Source organism: Loxodonta africana, chromosome Y (assembly GCF_030014295.1).
Source record: "Loxodonta africana isolate mLoxAfr1 chromosome Y, mLoxAfr1.hap2, whole genome shotgun sequence".
In the NCBI taxonomy this organism is placed as follows: Eukaryota; Metazoa; Chordata; class Mammalia; order Proboscidea; family Elephantidae; genus Loxodonta; species Loxodonta africana.
The window spans coordinates 21719021-21734839 of NC_087370.1; the positions used below are offsets into that span (position 1 = coordinate 21719021).

The window sequence follows — 15819 nt, forward strand, 5'->3', positions numbered from 1 at the left end:
TCAGTCACCTAGTGCTGCTGTAACAGAAATACCACAGTGGATGGTGCCTCAGTCACCTAGTGCTGCTGTAACAGAAATACCACAGTGGATGGTGTCTCAGTCACCTAGTGCTGCTGTAACAGAAATACCACAGTGGATGGTGTCTCAGTCACCTAGTGCTGCTCTAACAGAAATACCACAGTGGATGGTGTCTCAGTCACCTAGTGCTGCCGTAACAGAAATACCACAGTGGATGGTGTCTCAGTCACCTAGTGCTGCCGTAACAGAAATACCACAGTGGATGGTGTCTCAGTCACCTAGTGCTGCCGTAACAGAAATACCACAGTGGATGGTGTCTCAGTCACCTAGTGCTGCCGTAACAGAAATACCACAGTGGATGGTGTCTCAGTCACCTAGTGCTGCCGTAACAGAAATACCACAGTGGATGGTGTCTCAGTCACCTAGTGCTGCCGTAACAGAAATACCACAGTGGATGGTGTCTCAGTCACCTAGTGCTGCTGTAACAGAAATACCACAGTGGAGGCTGTCTCAGTCACCTAGTGCTGCTGTAACAGAAATACCACAAGTGGATGGCTTTAACAAAGAGAAGTTTATTCTCTCACAGTCTAGGAGGCTAAAAGTCCAAATTCAGGGCACCAGCTCCAGGGGAAGGCTTTCTCTCTCTGTCAGCTCTGGAGGAAGGTCCTTGTCATCAATCTTTCTCGGTTGAGGAGCTTCTCAGCACAGGAACCTCAGGTCTAAAGGATGCTCTCTGCTCCCAGCATTGCATTCTTGGTGGTATGAGGCCCCCAGTTTCTCTGCATGCTTCTCTCTTTTATATCTCAAAGGAGATTGGCTTTAGACAAAATCTAATCTTGTAGATTAAGTCCTACCTCATTAACACAACTGCCGCTAATCCCACCTCATTAACATCAAAGAGGCAGGATTTATAACACACAGGAAAATCACATCAGATGACAGAATGGTGGACAACCACACAAATCTGGAACAGATATTTTGGGGGACACAATTCAATCCATGACAAGGTATAAACATTAACACTTTTCCTTGAGTCAGACTGTTGTTTTGCTAGTTGCCATCGAGTCAGCTCTAAGTCAGGGCTGCCCCACGCACAACAGAACGAAACGTATCCTGGTCCCGCGCCATCTTCACCATCGTCGGTATGTTTGAGATCACTGTTGCAGCCACTCTGTATTTTGAGTGTCTTCCAACCTGGGGGCTCACCTTCCAGCACTATATCAGACAGTGTTCTGTTGTGATCCCATAGGGTTTTCATCAGCTGATTTGCAGAGGTAGATTGCCAGGCCTTTCTTCCTAGTCTGTCTTGGTCAAGAAGCTCTACTGAAGCCTGTCCACCATGAGTGTGACCCTGTTGGTATTTGAAACGCCGACGGGTGGCATAATTTCCAGTATCACAGCAACACGAAAGTCACCATAGCAACTGTTTAGGAGTCCCGGGTGATGCAAACGGTTAACATGCTCAGCTGCTCACCAAAAGGTTGGAAGTTCAAGTGCACCCGGAGGCACCTCGGAAGGAAGGCCTGGCAATCTGCTTCCAAACATACTGACAGATGGGTGGTCAGGGGTCCGACAGGGTACCAAATAAATGTTCACTGAACGAGAAATGTTTGAGAAAAAGGCAAAGGACATCAATGAATATGTCTTTACTTTTTGGAATTAAAATTTTATTCACATTTGGTTTTCACTGAGGAAAGTAGAGCATCTTTGGGGAAATGCTGGCTACTCCCACCTGGACTGGGAAGACCCAAGGAAAATAGATTTTTTTCTCCTCAGGCTTCTGATAAAGAAGATGCCAGAAATTCTCATGGCCTCCAGACTTCCTGGAGCCATAGAGGCTGCGTGAACCCCTGAAACTATTGTCCTGAAATAATCTTTAAGCCATAAGCCAAAAATATCCCCTGAAATATTCTTTAAACCAAACAAGAGCTTAGCTTAACTAGTAAAGAATGTCTGCCTTGAGCATTGTGCTCTTTTAAGAACTATCTCTGTGGGGCCCAACTGACAACAGCAATTCAAAAGATTAGATAGGAACCTTAGGGGGCAGTGAGTTTATGTTAATGGAGGAGGAACAACTCAGAAAAGGAGGGTGAGAATGGCTGCACAACTCCAAGAATGTAATCAATGTCACTGAATTGTACATGTAGAAATTGTTGAATTGGTCTACGTTTTGCAGTGTACAGCCTCAACAACAAAATTAATTTTTTTTAAAAAAAGATGTCAGACTGTCAATTGATAGAATTGAGATATAGGTAGTCTGCAGCGAGATGAGAGAACCCAAAGATAATGGTGAAAGTCAGGTGAGGGTCTGAAAGCAGTAGGCCTTCCCCAGAGGTAGAATTCTTACTCAGGATGCCATCTTGCTCTGAATAAGAGGGACAATTCTATTAGGATAACTGGGAGAGTTCCTAAGGAGCCCTGGTAGAGCAATGCGGAAGCACTCAGCTGCTCACCAGAAGGTCGGCAGTTCAAACCCACCCAGCAGCTCCATGGGAGAAAGACCTGGCAATCTGATCCCATAAAGATTACAGTCTAGGAAATCTTGTGGGGCAGTTCTACTCTGTCACATAGGGTCATCATGAGGTCGTCATGAATTGGAATCAACTGGATGGCACACAACAACAACAGGGAGTCCCTGGGCAGTGCAAACAGTTAACACACTTGGTTGGTGGTTTGAGTCCACCTGAGGTGCCTTGGAAGAAAGGCCTGGTGATACTTCCAAAAAATCAGCCAGCGAAAACCTCTGGGCACAGTTCTACTCTGGCACATATGGGGTTGCCATGAATCAGGGTCAACTCAAAGGCAACTGATTAAGGTGATGTCCATAAGGGTGTCTGGGAGAGAAAGAGGAGGCTGTTGTAACTGCAGGAAGATGGCAGAAGAAGCCCAGTTATCAGAGAAGGCAGAAGGGGCAGCCTGAGGTACGGAGCACCATCAATTTGTACCACTCATTTTAATCACAGGGAACCTTAAAACTACACGAAGACAACCCACCCCCCTGCGCCTTTGTTTCCCATCATTTTAAACCTAAGGTAAAATACTTTGTCCAAAGGCACACGGCCCAAGATGATTAGAATTGGGGGTAGGACTGTGTCTACCTGCTATATCATATCATTCCATGCCAGCTGCCATCAAGTCAACCCCAACTCAGGGAGAACCCAAGTGTGTCAGGATAGTACACTGCTCCATAAGGTTTTCAGTGGCTGTTTTTTTTGAAAGCAGATTGCCAGGTCTTTCTTCCGTGGCACCGTCGGGTGGACTAGAACCTTCAGTCTTGCGCTTAGCAGCTGAGCGAATTCACCATTTGCTCCACTTACCTTCTCAGGACCATGTATACCTAACTCCAAAGCCTGTCTCCTTTCCATTGTGCTAAATCCTTTCCTCCACTGCCTGCCATTAAGTGACTCAACTTTAGCAAGAATCCCAAGACAGCCAGCAAAGAATGAGAAAGGAGCTCACATCTATGGGGTGTGAGGGGAGGCATGGAAAAGGTGGAAATAGTGAAAGCACTCAGCAGTTAACCAAAAGATTGGAGGTTCAAGTCCGCCCAGAGGTGCCTTGGAAGAAAGGCCTGGCAATCTACTCCTGAAAAATCAGCCATTGAAAACCCTTTTAAGCACAGTTCTACCCTAACACATGTGGGGCCGCCAGGAGTCAGGGTCTACTCAAAGGTAACCGGTGATTTCCGGTACCAAAACAAACTCACTCGGTTTACCAGATTGCTCAGGGCCAAGTGGGTCTGAGAAGGTTGCCTTTTCTTGTTCCGGGTGCATGTTGAAAAAGTTAGCGGCAGGTTGTCTGTCTGACATACTTCAAGAACACTACAACCGAGATAACAGCTTTTATGCAAGATAGCCCATTTGTCTACATTTACATCCTTAAAAGTGCATTAATGAAGTAGAAACATTTGTAGTTTAAAAAATTACCCCATGATGACATGAGTAGAGAACCTTCATCTCTCATTTAATTAGCCACGGAATTAATTCAGGAACCCACAAGAACAAAGCTCAACTATTTCTGGGGTGAAATGTCCACGTTTTATTTTTTTAAACCAAATGAGAATTCATCTTCTGTCAAAGGATACAACTTGGATATGTTCTCCCCACTGAAGTTAGACGTCTGCACAGCTGTCAAAGAGCCACGTTCACGCAGAGTCTTATACGAAATAGTGCCCACAAGATCTTAGCCGTGGTGTCGAACAATTTGGGAAGTATGAGAAATGGGTGGAATCTTAGATAAATAGCACCTGTAACACCAGTGAACGTGTTCCTTGGTTTATGATTTTTAGATTGTTCTCAATAGACTTCTGTTGTTTTCCTTCTAGGAAATTATGGGAGGCATAGCTTGTTTGGACATTCTGAGAAATGCCAAAAAAAGAAAGAAAGACAGAGAGAGAAAGAGATGGGGAGACAGAGAGATAAAAGAAACAGACCCAGAAAGAAATGGAAAGACAGAGAGAGACAGACACAGAGAGAGACAGATACAGAGAATATGCAGGAGACAGACCTGGCGATCTGTTCCTGCAGATTACAGCCTAGAAAACTCTGTGAGGCAGTTCTACTCTGTCACACGGGGTCGCTATGAGTGGGAATAAACTGCATAGCACCCAACAACAGTTCAGGAACCACTTTTTTTTTTATTTTAGACGAAGGTTTACAGAACAAACTAGCTTCTCATTAAAAAGTTAGAACACATATTGTTTTATGACATTGGTTAACAACCCCACAGCATGTCAACACTCTCCCTTCTCAACCTTGGGTTCCCCATTACCAGCTTTCCTGCCCCCTCTGGCCTTCTCATCCTTGTCCCTGGGCTGGTGTGCCCCTTTAGTCTCGTTTTGTTTTATGGGCCTGTCTACTCTTTGGCTGAAGGGTGAACCTCAGGAGTGACTTCAGTACTGAGCTAAAAAGGTGTCCGAGGGCCATACTCTCAGGGTTTTCCAGTCTCTGTTAGGCCAGTAAGTCTGGTCTTTCTTTTTGAGTTAGAATTTTGGTCTACATTTTTCTCCAGCTCTCTCCAGGACCCTCTATTGTGATCCCTATCAGAGCAGTCAGTGGTGGTAGCCAGGCACCACCTTGTTGTACTGGACTCAGTCTGGTGGAAGCCATGGTAGATGTGGTCCATTAGTCCTTTGGACTCATCTTTCGCTTGTACCTTTAGTTTTCTTCATTCTCCCTTGGGAGTGAGACCAGTGGAGTATCCTAGATGGCTGCTCACAGGCTTTTAAGATCAGTGACCACGTTCTGAAAACCACCACACTAGATTGACTCGGGACCAGAATTCCTCCATGGATGATTGGAAGAGAAAAGGGAAGGTGTTCTGTTTTTCTTCCCACTGCCGATGCAGACCAGGATACACCTTGAGGCTCTGGCAGGTATTGTCTTCACCACAAAGGTGGACTCCTTTGCACAACGGCGTGAATCTTGGAAGGACCATCGCTGAGTGACGGGGAGAGCTTCCGAGTGCTAACACCAGTGTTTGAAGTCCTCTCTCCGCTCCTCTGTGTGCAAGCCAAAGTTCAACCAGCTGAAAACAATTTGCTTCCGTTTCAGCTTAACCTAGCTTCAGTTTGGTGGCTCAAACTCACCCAGCAGCTCCCCCGGAGAAAGACCCGGCAATCTTCTCCCGTAAAGATTATTCCGGTTGTTGTCGGTTGACTCCGACTCATGGTGACCCCACATGACAGAGCAGAACTAAGTCCCACATAGGGTTTCCTAGGCTGTAATCTTTAGGGGAGAAGATCACCAGGTCATTTCTCCGGCAAATTCGCTGGGTGGGTTCAGACTGCCAATCTTTCATTAGCAGGGGAGTCTGTAAAGATTTAAGGTCCCTGGATGGGGCAAATCGTTAAGCGCTTGACTACTAACTAAAAGGTGGGCCGTTCAAGGCCACCCAGAGGCACCTCAGAAGTAGGGCCTGCCAATCTGCTTCTGAAAGGTGAAACCCTATGGAGCAGTTCTAGTCTGCACACACAGAGTCCCCACGAGTTGGAATCAAGCTGACTCGATGGCAATGGGTTTATTTTGTTTTGTTCATTTAAGTTGAGTTTCTGTCACTTTTAATAAAAAGAAAACTAAGAAATACAAACTGTTAAAAAAAAAAAAGCAGAGAAAAGTTAGGCATGTAGAGTATCTTAAATTACAGCATTCTAAGCATGCAAATCCATTCAGATAATTGCATCAGAATCGCTCAAGGAGAACAACTGAGTTCAAATAAAAAACATGGGTTTTCTATGAGATGCATATACGACCTTAGTTTGGTGCCATGTGGTTGAGTGTTGTTTGCCAGGTGTGTCCTTGAAAGAAAAAACTACATGGCAAAGGTCAGATCAAAAAACAAAAAGAAACTCTTTTTTAGAAGGGCCGGAGATCGTCTTGCTATGTTTTACTTGATGTAAATAAAAGAACACTTTCCGTTGTTGTTGTTGTTGTTAGTTGCCGTCAAGTTGATTCCGAATCATGGTGACCCCGTGTATACAGAGTAGAACTGTCCTCCATAAGGGTTTTTAAGGCTGTGAACTTTTGGAAGATCCCCAGGCCTTTCTTCCAAGGCACCTCAGGGTAGGTTCCAACCACCAACCTTTCAGCTAGTGGTGAAGTGCTTATCCGTTTGTACCAAAAAGAAGAGTAATCGTTAGCAAACGTCCACTGTTTTTTTTCCCCCCTTAATTCACTCAAGCATCAATATAACAAGGCAAGGAAAACACTATAACTCACTGCCATCAAGTCAATTCTAATTCATAGTGACCGCAGAGGACAGAGTAGAACTGCCCAAGGCTGTATATCTTTACAGAAGCAGACTGCCACATCTTTCTCACGCAGAGCAGCTGGCAGGCTGGAACCACTGAACTTCTGGTTAGCAGCCGAGCGCTTTAACCACTGAGCTATCAGGCCTCCACAGTAAGGACCATCAAATCAGCAAATAAAAGTGAAAATGGTACGTGTCGTGTTAACTTAAAAACTACTTCTATTTAAAGTGATTATCCATGTGTTCGTTTGCTGTATACGTTTTTTAAATGACGCTTTATTTTTCAGCAGAATACTGAATTTCAGTACCCCATATAGACCTGCAATCATTCTGTACCTTCCAAGGTGTAGCAATAAGGGTCCCTTTACAACAACAACAATTATATCTATCCTTCTAACATTTGGTGGGAAACCCTGGTGGTGCAGTGGTTAAGAGCTACAGCTGCAAACCAAAAGGTCGGCAGTTGGAATCCACTGGGCACTCCTCAGAAACCCTGTGGGGCAGTTCTACTCTGTTCTTTAGGGTCACTGTGAGTCAGAATCGACTCGAAGGCAATGAGGTTTTTTTTTTGGGGGGGGGGGGTTATGTTTGCTGGTCTAGCAAAACAATAAAATATCTTTGCAAAATGTGTGTGTGTCTTACTGCCAGGCAGTCAGCTCCGACTCATGGCAACATTATGTATAACAGAACAAAACGTTGCCTGGTCCTGTGCCATCTTCGCAATCTTGGTACGTTTGAGTCCACTGTTGTGGCCACTGTTTCCATCCATTTCATGGAGGGTTTCCCTCGTTTTCACTGACCCTCCACTTCACCAGCCATGATGTCCTTTTCTAGCCCTTGGTCTTTCCTGCTGACATGTCAAAAGCAAGAGAGCCTAAGTCTTGCCATCCTCACTTCGAAACAGCATTTTGGTTGTATTTCTTCTAAGTCAGACTTGTTCGCTCTTCTGGCAGTCCACGGCACTTTCAATATTCCTCATCCACACCATAATTCAAAGGTTATGGAGTCTTCTCCAGTCTTCCTTTTTCGTTGTCTAGCTTTCGCATGCATAGGACGCGATTGATAAGACCGTGGCTTGGCTCAGGCACACCTTAGTCATCAAAGTGACGTCTCCACTTTTTAAGATTTTAACGAGTTCTTTTGCAGCAGAGTTTCCCAATGCAATTGACCATCTGCTAAATGGTGGAAGAAAGGAGGATCGTTGAGAGAGTAGCTGCAGGAAAGAGGACAAAAGTCTGACCTGCATGATTGGGCTTTGGGCTCACTGAGCAACCAGCCTAGAGGGGACTGCTAGACCTGACCAGTCTTGTCCTCCCGCTTTGATTATTTGCTTACCTTCTCTCTGTATCTGACACATCTGTTTAAATAATTTAAATAATTATCTATAATCTCCACCAAATCCTCTCCACCAACCCTCACCTAGAAACTAAGTTCCAAGATTCCAAGATCCTAAAGAATTCCAGCTTCATCCCCAGGGCCCAGAATGCAGGATTGTGCCTATTCTTATATATATGTGAATATATGTATGTATATGTACATACATGTTTTTAGGTGCCGTCGAGTCAGTGCCAATCATAGCAACCCTCTGTAAACAGAACAAAACACTGCCCGGTCCTGCGCCATCCTCACAATCGTTGTTATGCTCGAGCCCCTTGTTGCAGCCACTGCGTCAATCATCTCATTGAGGGTCTCCCTCTTTTCCGCTGACTCTACTTTACCAAGCATGATGTCTCCTTCTCCAGGGACTGATCCCTCCTGACAAGATGTCCAAAGTACGTGAGACAAAGTCTCGTCATCCTTGCTTCCAAGGAGCATTCTGGCTGTACTTGTTCCAAGACAGATTCGTTCATCCTTTTGACAGTCCATGGTATATTGAATATTCTTCACCAACGCCATAATTCAAAGCCATCAATTCTTCTTTGGTCTTCCTTATTCATCGTCCAGCTTTCGCACGCATATGAGGTGACTGAAAACACCATGGCTTGAGTCAGGCGCACCTTAGTCCCTAAAGTGACATCTTTGCTTTTTACAGCTGAATTGCTATTTCTACATGTACAATTCAGTGACATTGATTACGTTCTTCAGTCATGCTAAATACCTGCTGTCCTCAATAACTTTTCCTGGGAAAACAATTAAGAGTTGCAAATATTTAAGCGCTCAACTACTAGCCAAAAGATTGCTGGATCAAATCCACCCAGAAGCACCTAGCAACAAAGTCCTGGCAATCTGCTTCCAGAAGGTCACAGCCATGGAAAACCCTGTGGAGCAGAGTTCTACACAGCACACATGGGGGCGCCATGAGTCGGAACCAACTCAGTGACAATCACTGACAACAACTTCAGTAGGACTTTCTCAGCTAATAGAAGGAGCAGAGAAACCAAGGTTTTTATTCATTATTCCCTAAATGATCTCCACAATTCAGGATATGTTAGAATCATTTTTGCCCGGCTTAAAAAAAAAAATTTCAATCTCTTTTCAACATGGGACTATGCTCCCTGTTGCTTAAGGGTATATTAAAATGTGTTGCCTAAAATGAAGAAAGCATGTTGGAAAATTACCACTCTTCTGATGGCTTTCCTTTTTTTTTTTTTCCCCTAAAGACATATGTATGGCTTTAACAATTTTCCCCAAGTCACTTTCATTGTATGGTAGAGAAGATCTTACACTGGGGCTGACTTGACTTGATTTAAAAGTCCAGGCATTTGTTCTGGCTGAAGGCATTATTGATGTGTCTGAAAGTGTATCACAAAACAAATTAAAGTAATTAAATGGAAGTAAAAATCCTTTTAATGGCAAAAACAAAATTATTAAATGACTAGACAGTAATCAAGTGATGCATCTTAATTAAATAAAGTAAAACGTCTTCATCTCTTGGAGGAGCTTGACTTTAGGCAGGGACGTGTCTGGCATAAAAGCAGACTTGTTGGCACAACGGTTAAGTGTCTGACTGCTAACCAAAACGTTAGTGGTTCAAAGCCACCCAGCAGCTCCATGGGAGAGAGACCTGGCGATCTGCTCTCATAAAGATTACAGCCTAAGAAACCCTATGGGGCAGTTCCACTCTGCCACATGGGGTCACCACGAGTCAGAATCCACTCAAAAGCACCTAACGACAGCAATATACTAACCTTGACTCTCAACAAAGTAGCCTTCTACTTGAAGGCCTATCCAAAATGTATACTTTGACATATCTGTGTAAGATGACACACCAGAAATTAAATCATTTATATCTCAGAGCACAAAGAGGAACCATGATGATAATAATTGGGATTTTACATAAGTGTGGCAATCTTGGATAAACCAGGTCTTATGTGATCATTGTTAGGTGCCATCTACTCAATTTCAACTCATAGCGAAACTACGTACAACAGAACAAAATGTGGCCTGAACCTGTGCCAACTTCACAAAAGTAGGAATGTTTGAGGCCACTGTTGCAGCCTCTGTGTCAATCCATCTCGTTGAGGCTCTTCCTCTTTTTCTCTGACCCTCTACTTTACCGAGCATGACCTCCTTCTCCAGGGACTGGTCCCTCCTGATAACGTGTCCCAAGTATGTGAGATGAAGTCTCACCATCCTTGCTTCTAAGGAGCATTCTGGTTGTATTTCTTCCAAGACAGATTTGTTCGCTCTCCTGGCGGTCCGTGGCATATTCAGTAGTCTTCGCCAACACCACAATTCAAAGACATCAGTTCTTCTTCAGTCTTCTTCAGTTGTCCAGGCATGCATATGAGGCGACCGAACACACCATGACTTGGGTCAGGCGCACCTTAGTCCTCAAAGTGACATCTTTGCTTCTTAACACCTGAAAGAGGTCTTTTGCAGCAGACTTGCCCAATGCAATATGTCGTCAGATTTCTTGACCATTGCTTACAGGCTTAGTTCTCCAGGATTTCTTCTTTGCAAAGATCCGCAAACAAAAAATTCTTCCCTGTGAAGTTTTCTATGTGCCATCTGGCAATATTGAAACATTGTATAACATACTGGAATCACAACATATATTACAATGTCTTCCGCTAATTTAGACATACAGTTGTCTATACTTAATTTAATTCTTAAAGTTGTTTATGTGCCTATTTCAACATTACAGTATCTTTTAAACAAAACATTGCACTCTTAAATACATGAGACACATTTTAATCCGCTTCAAATCGTTGTGCTTTTTTTTTCTATTCAGTGAGCGAGTAAACAATATGCGTTTTAGTACTTGACAAAGGAAGACCTTGGCAAATTTATTAACAAACATAAGTTCATTAAAATGATCTTGTGGCTACATAATTTATGAAGTAATTAATTCTGACTTAAACAATTATTTACTTGAAACTCAAATTTGCGCTGAAGCTCAAAGTAATGTTTCACTGGCGAGACATAACAAAGTTCTTGTGTAATTACTAATTAGTTTCAGGCATGACAAATGTTTTAATTAAAGCGGCTGCAACAGTTAAGTGTTTATCATCCATTCTTCATCTTTTCACATTATTCACTGTAGATTGACTGTTTAACGGTCACTGGGAACCCATACATAATAGGAATACCCAGTCACCAACAGCAGAACTTTTCTGGTAATTACGCCGTTGGGGGGAAACAAAACTCTCTCCTTTAAAATATTTTAAAATGTATTCTTGGAGTTCTCAAAAAGGGTTGAGGCGCTTACCCCATCACAGAAAGACACAAGGGATCTAAGCCATTATATATAACAATTGCATCATGCCCAACTTGGTTTTTCTAGTCTATACAAGCAGAGAAAGAGTCTTGGATAATCCCTGACCCTTTCATGAAGGAGCATCTTTCATGCAACCCAAGAGTCCTTGAGTGGCAAAAACTGCTAAGCACTCAGCTACGAACCAAAAGGTTGGAGGTTTGATTCTACCCAGAAGAGCCTCGGAAGAAAATCCTGGTAATCTTCTTCTGAAAAATCAGTCATTGAAAACCCTGCGGAGCGCAGTTCTGTTCTGACAGACACAACGTTGCCATGTGTGGGAGTCCACCCCACAGCGACTGGTGTTTTATCAATGCCATCAGCGGTGTTCCTAGTTGGTGCAAGCTGTTATCCCTCTTGACTGCTAACTGAAAGCTTGGAGGTTTGAGTCTTCTGAGAGGCACCTAGGAAGAAAGGCCTGGTGATCTGCTTCCAAGAAATCAGCCACTGAAAACCCTATCGAGCACAGTTCTACTCTAGCACATATGGGTTAGAATTGACTGAACAGTAACCTGTTTGGTTTTATGCAATCACCAGCGGCCCATTTCAAGCGCTCCACCCCAATCCAGTGCTCTTCGGTTCGTTACCTCAGCGCCAGTGGGGAACTGGGTTGGCCATCAAAGTCCTTGGCTGTTGGATGGGGGTTGTGCCCACAGAACAGGTCAATCATGAGATACTCATACGTAGAGGATAGCTGTGAGAGCCACTCCCACCGATGGTTAAGAAAAAAATGGTTTAATGGTGGCTGCTCAGTTGGGTCCTCGTTCAATGCCAATACCAACACCGACAGAGAGTGGACATCCATGCAGCCCCCAGGTACACCTCTGATCTTTTTCATTCACCTCCTCAACTTCCAGGTCTCTGGGTGGTGCCAACAGTTTGTGCACAACTACTAACCTAAACAAATCTGTCTTGGAAGAAGAGCCAGAATACTTCTTAGAAGAGCCAGAATGTTCCTTAGAAGCAAGGATGGCAAGACTACGACTCAAGTACTTTGGACATGTTGTCAGGAGGGATCAGACCCTGGAGAAGGACATCACGCCTGGTAGAGGGTCAGCGAAAAGAGGAAGACCGTCAACGACATGGACTGACACAGTGGTTGCAACGATGGGCTCAAGCATAACGATTGTAAGGATGGCTCAGGACCAGGCAGTGTTTCATTCTGTTGTACATGGGGTCGCTATGAGCCAGGACTGACTCAATCTACTACAGATGACACTTAACAATGACAAGAACTAACCGAAAGGTTGACGGATCAGACTTACTCATGCAGTACTGCAGGAGAAAGGCCTGGCAATCTGCTTGCATAAAGATTACAGCCAAGAAAACCCCATGGAGCCGTTCTACTCTGTCACATATGGGGTCACCATGAGTCAGAATCGGCTCTGTGGCAATGAGTTTGCTTCTGGGGGTTTCCCCAGCTTTCATATCCTGTTCTGAACAATGGCATCTTTCTCTGAGGATTTCCAGGCCTTTCTTCCAAGTCTGTCTTAGTCTGGAAGCTCCACTGAAACCTGTCCACCATGGGTGACCCTGCTGGTATTTGAAATACTGGTGGCATAGCTTCCAGCATCACAGCAACACCAAGCCACCACAGTATGGCCAACGGACAGATGGCTGGTTGTCACATCCAGTCAAGCCCACTGCTGTTGAGTCAATTTTGACCCGTAGCGACTCTATAGGACAGAGAACTGCCCCATAGGGTTTCCAAGGCTGTAATCTTGAGGAAATCCTGGTGGTGTAGTGGTTAAGTGCTACAGCTGCTAACCAAAAAGTCAGCAGTTCAAATCCACCAAGTGCTCCTTGGGAATTCTATGGGGCAGTTCCACTCTGACCTTAAGGGCCGCTATGAGTTGGAATCTACTCAATGGCAACTGGGTTGCTTTTCGTTTGGAATCTTTACAGAACCAGACTGCCACATTTTTTCCCATGGAGCAGCTGGTGGGTTCAAACTGCCGCTTTTTTGGTTAGCACCCAAGCTCTTAACCAGTGCACCACCAGGGCTCCTCACATCCATTAAACATAAAATCCTAAATAAAGCCAATGAGAACCTCCAGTGTGCCATCAGGGAGACCACATGGTCATCTTCACGCGATTGCTGTCCCTTTTGAGAGGAAGTGGCACCTCTGGGCCTCCCCCCCCCCACACTCACATTAGCATCAGATCTGGCCACACTTCAGCCAATGCCATACAGGAGAAAATGACATGAATCGTATTTGAAAAAAAAAAAAAAACCAAACCTGTTGCCATCGAGTCTATTCTGACTCACAGCGACCCTACAGGACGGAGTAGAGCTGCCCCATAGGGTTTCCAAGGAGCAGCTGGTGGATTTGAACTGTCGATCTTTTGGTTAATAGCCAACCTCTTTACCACTGCACCACCAGGGCTCCCACACATGTTCAGAAGTCCTAAAAGCTAGTGGGTGGTTCCACATGTGCTCCTTAACTTTTACCCCAAAAGCCAGCATATTTCAGAGTGGAGCTTGTCCTTTATCCTTCAGCCTGAGGACTGTAACAAAAAGCATGGTTACTAATGGACAAGAGTAACTTGAAAGGTTAGCTAGCTAGAGAGCCTCGGGGACAGTGAGTTCATGTTCGTGGTAGGGGAACGATTTGCAAAAGGATACTGAGAACAGTTGCACACCTCGAAGAATGTTATCCATGTCACTGAATTGCACACATAAACACTGCTGAATTGGTATATATTCTGCTCTGTATATTCTCAACAACAAGAAAAATAAAATAGATTATTTAAAAAAAAGAAGCTCTACTAAAAACCAGTTGCCATGGAATTGACCCTGACTCATGGCAACCCCATGTGTGCCTGGGTAGAGCTGTGCTCTACAGGATTTTCAATGGCTGGTCTTTCAGAAGCAGGTCACCAGGCCTTTCTTCCAAGGTGCCTCTGGGTGGACCCAGACCTCAACCTTTTGGTTAGCAGCTGAAAACATTAACTGTTTACACCGCTCCGGGACTCCAAAAGCCACTCTCTGTCGAGTTGACTCTGACTCACGACAACCTCCGGTGTGTCAGAATAGAACTGTGCTCCATAGGGTTTCAATGTCTTATCTTTCAGAAGGACATCTCCAGGCCTTTCTTCCAAAGTGCCTCTGGGTAGACTCAACTGCCAACCTTTCAGTTAGCAGCCAACTGCTGGCACCGTTTCTAACACCCAATAACTAAACCACACAAGCAAAACTTAGTCTATTTAGGTAATGTTTTTAAAAGAAATCACTTCATTTATGCATCTAACACATACAGTTTTTAAAAATCAAGCAAAATTTTACGTAAGATATTAATGCATTATTCTCCCCCTCCCCCCCCCAAAAATGGCATACCTCGGGCTTTCTCTTTGGTTCTTTCCCTTTTTCCATTTTTGTTTTTATCTGTTACTGTCCCCCCACCACCACCACCAGCTTGAAAGTGGATGGTGTACAACAGCCGCTATCCTCGTCCATCTGATTTCACTGTGTTTTGTCAGACATCTGCCAGGAATCAGAAAACACACGGAAAACAAACAAACAAAAACCATGGTAAGCATGTACCTAAATGAACTATTCAGGGAAAAAATACTGGCATTTGCTTTGAGTTGTTTGGGGTTTTCTTCTCGATTTTTTTTTTTTAATTAACTGGCAGAGATGTTGTTTCCAAATGATTATCTCAGCATCAAGTTTCATATTTGGGGAAATTTGCGACACAGACCATAACTGTTTAGCTTGACATCTCTTCTGCCTGAGTACCTCCTTTGGCACCATTTCGTCTAGAAAGTCTAAGCCTGTTAGCCCCACGCAGTGATTCTTTTTTATCTTTTCAGCAGGCAGGGCTGCCCGGCTGCTTTGCATACCCAATTAGGTGCCCTCCACAACTAGCACTGTTGGACCTTTAACACCTTACATGCTGTCTTGAAGGCTCACCATTGTCCACTTTATAGCCTAGAATTCCAATCACATACCTTGGAAATTTATGTTAGCATTTTTTTTTTAAAGTATGAATAATTCTCAACAACAGAAAAGAAATTTTACCCTATGACACAGTCAAGACTCCAAAATTTAGTGGTTTTCTGTTGAAATGGAGGTGATCAATCAAGTAGATAGTTCATGTTTTTAGGCATGAAAGAAAAAGTCAATAGGTCCCTAATCCTCATTTAAACCATGGGTGTTAAACTTCTGAGTGTATTTTTGGAGCTGAATTTTATCACCTGTTGACTCTTTGGTCTAACTGCATTAGCTGGTTAACTTACCGTCCACCATGTACGCTGTTTATGGAATTGGCCTACAGATAAGAATTCAAGAGGAAGGAATAGAGTTAGAAGGAAAACAATCAATACAGTTAGAAATTCTGTTTCCAAAACACACACTA

At 44.0% G+C, this 15819-nt stretch overlaps 1 protein-coding gene across 8 annotated transcripts in view; it reads right to left on the bottom strand.

Moving 5' to 3' along the window:
- LOC111747946 (cAMP-dependent protein kinase catalytic subunit PRKX-like) overlaps positions 1 to 15819 on the bottom strand; it is a 190020-nt gene that overhangs the window by 57233 nt on the left and 116968 nt on the right. The window contains exons 4-5 of one of the 8 annotated variants that reach the window (XR_010319851.1): positions 14799 to 14945; positions 586 to 1613 (exon numbers count right to left, since the gene is read on the bottom strand). The exons of 6 other annotated variants lie outside the window; for them this stretch is intronic. The gene's annotated coding sequence lies outside the window, so the exon portion shown is untranslated. Of the gene's footprint in view, positions 1 to 585; positions 1614 to 14798; positions 14946 to 15819 lie in introns of those variants that run through there. One more of the 8 variants, XR_010319855.1, reaches the window with a different exon arrangement.